The sequence below is a fragment of the Panthera tigris genome, chromosome B3 (genome assembly GCF_018350195.1).
Source record: "Panthera tigris isolate Pti1 chromosome B3, P.tigris_Pti1_mat1.1, whole genome shotgun sequence".
Taxonomy (NCBI): Eukaryota; Metazoa; Chordata; class Mammalia; order Carnivora; family Felidae; genus Panthera; species Panthera tigris.
This window is the reverse complement of record NC_056665.1, coordinates 52118806-52124805: the sequence shown is the minus strand read 5'-3', so window position 1 is coordinate 52124805 and position 6000 is coordinate 52118806.

Here is a 6000-nt window from a genome sequence, read left to right as displayed (position 1 = left end):
AGACCTGCTCTATACTGCCAGCAAGGAGCCTGCCTGGGATTCTCTCTCTTACTCTCTCTCCCTGCCCCTCTCCAGCTCACACACACACGTGTGTACTCTCTCTCCCTCTCTCAAAAAATAAAAAACTAAGAAAAGGAGGATAAAATTATTAGGAATTTCAAGATGGCAACAGTAGAGTATTAAAACAAGCATAGTCTTTCTGAATGTGGGGTCCTGTATAACACCCTGAGTATGGGAGGCGTGGGGTGAGGTTGGGGGAGGTGGGGAGAGGCCTTTGGCAGCCTAACACGGGCATTCACAAAGATAGAGCCACCCAGGGTGGGCAGATGGATCTTAGGCCTCCTGAGGGCCTCGCTATTTTTGTTTCAGGACACCATACCTAGGGCATTGTTAGAGATGGTGATGGCTTCAGTCAAGACCCCAGAGGTGGGTCTGGATCTATAGGGATGATAACATTTTCAGGGGAGGGTGTCTGAGTAGTGGCAACTGCCAGCTGGCAAAATATTTGTCAAACAGAAGGTGGGAGATGGGATTGTGGAAGGCAGACCTACTAAATCATACTACATACTAGTTGATAACTTGAGTACTCAGAATGCTGAATGTAAACAAATCTTCCACACAAGTTTACTTAGAGTTACAGATAGTAATTACCTTCTTTCCCAAGTGACAGATAGCTTGTCTATTTTGGAATGCAAAAGGGAAGGGAATGACCTTGTACAGTAAAAGCTGCTTTGTCCCCACAGTTGAAAATATTTATCAGTCCCTGTGGATGGGCAGAAGGAAATCATGTCTATTCTTTCTATTTACAGTGGTTATGTGGCAGAAGCCCGGATTATTCTCAAAATTACTCCAATAGGTATTTCCCAGTACACTTAAATGTTTAGTTACATAACCATTATTCAAGAAGTGTACAAATTTTTGTTTCAGAAAGTAATTTTATTGCACAGAAAGCCTGGCTTTATCTAAAAAAATTTAAGTAGCTTACTTACTGCAGCTTTTCTACAAAATCCCATTTATCATAGCCTAAGAGAATGATATAATGTTTATAAAGTGTTTACCCGAAACAGGCTGCTTGGTAGGAATTTGACAAATGATGCTATTACCATTCTCCCAAGGGGTAAGCTCTTTGTTGTCCCATCAAGTTAAATGTAGGATCTTTGATTTTCCTTTATAGGTGTCTCCCACCTCATAAAAGCATTCAACTGATCTGCCTCTTAATGAACTTTACATACAGTTTTAATGGATTTTGACTGAAGACAGTTTCTTCATAATTTTTAACTATAGTCAATTCTCGTTACTCGCAGATTCTGTTTGCAAACTTGACTACTTGCTTCAATTTATTTGTCCCAAAGACTGTACACTGTAAACCAGATGCCAATCCACTAATAACACAAGAAAAGCAAAATCAATACTCAGCATTTTCAGTCATTTGTGGTTATGCAGAGTGGTGAAAAATTTGTTGCCTTATGTCTACGTTTCCATAGAGGTTGAACAAGGCAGTAGTCTACCTTCTTGTATCAACTCTCATACTATAAGCAAGTGTCTTTTCTGTGGTCTATTTAGTGCCATATTTTTTTGTTTTGTTGTTGTTGGTGGTGGTGGTGATTTAGCTGTTTAAAATGGTCCCTAAGAATAATACTGATGTGCTGGCGAGTGTCCCTAAGTATAAGAAAGGTGTAATATGCCTTTCAGAGATTATATGTTAGATATTCTTCATTTAGCATGAGTTATAGTGCTTTTGGCCATGAGTTTAATGTTAAAGAATCAACAATATATATTAAATTAGGTGTCTTTAAATAGAAACACACAGAACACAAAATTATACAATGACTGATTGGCAAAAATGTTGAGACCAGAGTTTTGCAGGATCCTAATCCTGTTATTTCCCCTAGAAGCAATGGCTCAGCAGTCACTAATTCAGTGTTCTTGGTGACTTTATAGAACAAAGCTACCATGAACAAAGAATCAACTGTACTTGGCAATGCGTTTCTTCAGTGGAAAGTTATTTACAAATCAAATTACAATGTGTTCTTTTAGAAACCATGTCTAAGAGAGCAATCATTTTAAATTAAGAGTATAAACATAGATACATAGAAGCTTCAAGTTAGAGAAGACCTTGGATGTTACACATCTCTGCAGGCCCCTCCTTCCTCATTTCCTTTTATAGCACCCTGACAGGTGGCCATTGTTTTCTGATTGAATGCTTCCGGCAATGTAGCACCACACTTCACCAGGAAGTCCTGTCCACTATGGTTCAGTTCCAGTATCCAAAACTGTCCTTTCTTATACTGAGCCAAAATTTTCCTCTTGGAAATAGCCCTCCTGATGGTTTAGATCTGAACTCCAAAGCAACACGAAACACATCTACTCTTTCCTCTGCATAACAACCCTTTAGCAGATCTCTTTTCTGCAGGTTAAATAGACCCAATTCCCTCATCTGTTTTTCAGAGTATAAGATTTCCACACTTTTCTTGGATGTCTCTTCTGAAAGAATCCTAATTTGTTATGTATGGTAGTTCTTTTTATGTGATATCTATATTTGAACACAAAAAGTTCAGAAATTCTGAGCTCAACAGCATAGGTCTGATACCCCTGTGATTTGAATGCTGGGTGTATCACTTTAACACAATTTACATTATGTCATTATTATTTTTTTATGATTGCTCATACCGCATGAGTATCTGTAACTTACCCCTATATTATCAAGTCAAGCTGAATCTCCCAAGTCCTGGTCCTTTCCAAATGACTTTTCTGAACAAAGAGGCTATACTTTATATTTACTACAGTTAAATGTCATCTCTTTCTGTAAAAACCATGATTTTGAATAATTATTCTGTCGTCTATCATATTCTGATCTGAGTTCTTAAATTTGCTAAGTATCTTAATTCAAAATATTGACAAAAACATTACTCAGGACTGGGCAAAAGGGGAAGAAAAATGTGTATTGCTGTTTTTGAGAACGCAAGGCTTCAAGATTTGTGTCACTCCATTAATCAGCATTCTTCCAATCAACGTTTCTCTGCAATAATATAAACCCATATCCTCTCATCCCAACCTAAAGGTATCTTGACTTTTTGAAATGACCAACACATTTGTTCAATAATGTAATAATCCTATCAAGAAAGGAAGTGGTATTTCTTTGTAATGATTTACTTGAAAAGACTCCATGACTCCTACTAATAGTTACATTTTCCCTAACACACTGTGTTCTGTGATTTATATTAGGAAATTTCCAGGGTTTGGCATCAAGCTTAGTGGTCTGTATTTTTAAAATCTGTTTTGCCCTCCATCTTGCAAATCATGATACTGGCAGTTTATCTTAATAGGAAGATAGTAATTGAGTTGGAAAAAGATAAAACAAGTAGTCTAATGAGGGAATTTAAATTCAAACAGGTGAAGTGAGGGCAACTGGGTGACTAGAGACTTACCCTTCACTCATCTAAGCATTCACCAACTCCCGCTGATTCTGCCCCAAGACTATCGCTTGTATCGTCATTCCCTTTCTGTGCCCACTAGAGACACATTCTCTCTCTTTCTTTTTCTCTCATGTTTAAACCAGAGTTTGGATTGGGTTTTCCGTCACTGTGACAGAATTCTGACTTACCCAGTAAAGAGTGGCCCTTAGAGGGCATCAGAGTATTGTTACCAGATTAAGGATACAGGGCAGAAAAAGCAATAGATTCTTCTACCTTCTCCCTGTCTCTAATTTCTTGTTCATCTAACCCACCTTTCCCATTTATGGCAGAATTACCTTTCTAAAGTACTAGTTGTATCATCTAAGTGCCTCTCCTACTGCCTTTAACATAAATCCAAAAGTTTTGGCATCCAAACAAGGCCTTCTCAGTCTGGTGCTAACTTGTCTGCATTCCCCTAGGCCTGTCAGATTTCTTCTACTTCCAAAGTGTGCCTGGCACATTCATGCCTTTGTACATTTTGCTCTCTCATTCAGAAATTTTTTCCCTGATCCTTCCTGATGGAATCACGCCCAGGCTCAGATATTCCCTCTTCCAGTTGAAGCTTTCCTGATGTCCTCATTAATTGTTCTTTCCAATAAGAGCAGGTAATTTGCATTTCTGTTCTGGAAGTAATCATCTCATGCTGCTTTATGGTGTACTTACTCGATCCTCTCCTGCATGACTCCACTACAACAGTGGCTTTCAGACTCTTTTGACAACAGCATAGTTCATAGCAATAATGAGAGATAAGTAGAAATACATTTTACACTGTTATCCAATTGGCTCATTTATATATACTTTATTTCATCAATTTTAAGAAATAAGTCTTCTAGGGGAGCCTGGGTGGCTCAGTCGGTTGAGTGTCCAACTTCGGCTCAGGTCATGATCTCACGGTTCATGGGTTCTAGCCCCACGTCGGCTCTGTGCTGACAGCTCAGAGCCTGGAGCCTGCTTCCGATTCTGTGTCTCCCTCTCTCTCTGCCCCTCCCTGGCTCGTGCTCTGTCTCTGTCTCTCAAAAATAACAATGAAAAGAAAATAGGTCTTCTGTGTTAATATTTCTAAAACCAGGATGCAGCAATAGAGTATCATATTTTGATAAGAGTTTTCACTTGTGTTGTTTTCACTTTCTTAATAGTACATAAAATAATGGCATGTCATGATTAATGACATTTCAGATTTGTTGAAATATAGTAGATAATGGAAACATAAGTTTCACAAAACAGTATTTACCATTTATTATGGGCAATGCTCTCTAGTTTTTTATTCTATTTCCACAAGAAAAAATGCAAGTCATAATCCACCAAAATCACTTCACTACTCACTACTGGATCATAGCCTTCAGTTTGAAAAACTACTGAGAACTGAAACTATTTACAGCCACACAATAGGATTGAGAACGAAGACCGATGACATTAACATGCCTTTACAACTCCACCATTCACAGAAACTTGACTTCAATTCCAAGAAATTCTTGCCCAAGAAGATGAAGTTGCAAATAACTTAACTGCGGTTTCAGGAATTTCCTCAAAGTCCATTTATCTGAACAACAGACTATTGACTGACCTAGCCTTCGTCAGGATAAACAGCCTGCTCCTCAACAGATTACTCTTGGATTTGTCAAACAATTGTTTACTCTTCTAGGCTCCCTTCAAAACTCTCCCCTCCCTGTAATCGTCCTGAATGATATTATAAATTCAGTCCAGTCTCAATCATGCTTTCATTGAAAAGACTTGTCTTAAACCAGATGCCCTGAATCTTAGAACTATTCTACGCATGACGTCCCTTTTTGAGATGCTAAGACTATGAACATAGTGGTATCACTTACTGTTGTAAGCAATAAACTTGGCTTTGATCAACAGGTTCTTTTGGTTGTCTTTGCTGGACGTCAGGAGTTGACACTACATTACAAGCTCTCAAGGGAAAAGCAGTATTTATTTGTTTTCCTCCTATCTCCTGCTGGTGATCAAACATTGATGGACAAGGAAGGAAGGGTGTCTCAGGGATCTGAGGGTATCCTATTGCGGGGGCAGGAGGGATGTGTAATGGTCACACCTAGGGAGCTCTTGTTGCAGAGAGACTGCATCCACAAAATCTTGCGGTTGGAAACAGGCTCCCCCTTTCTCTTGGTTTTATCTACTCAACCTCTTCACACCTGGTACTCAGATGATACTGTTTTAAATATAAAACATATAGAACACACCAGCTCTATCCCAACCACTTAACTTCAAGCTACTATGTGATATTTAAAGTGGTTATTTGCCTCAAGCTTTAAGATGGGCATAATAATGGTTAAGGGACTACCAAACGTTTGGTCCTCACCAGGAATTATTAAGTCATTGAAAAAATGTGCTGACCCGTGTCTCTAAATTGATAAATAACTACATAAATTTCCCATAAATGCTGGAAAGGCTCCTTGGACCAAATAAGTCATGGTAAATAAAATTAAGTTTGCTTTCATCCAAGTAGTCCCAAGAAGGCACCAATCTACATTTCCCACTACATCTCACAGTACACCCCTTCCCAAATTCTGATTCAGGCCTAGTC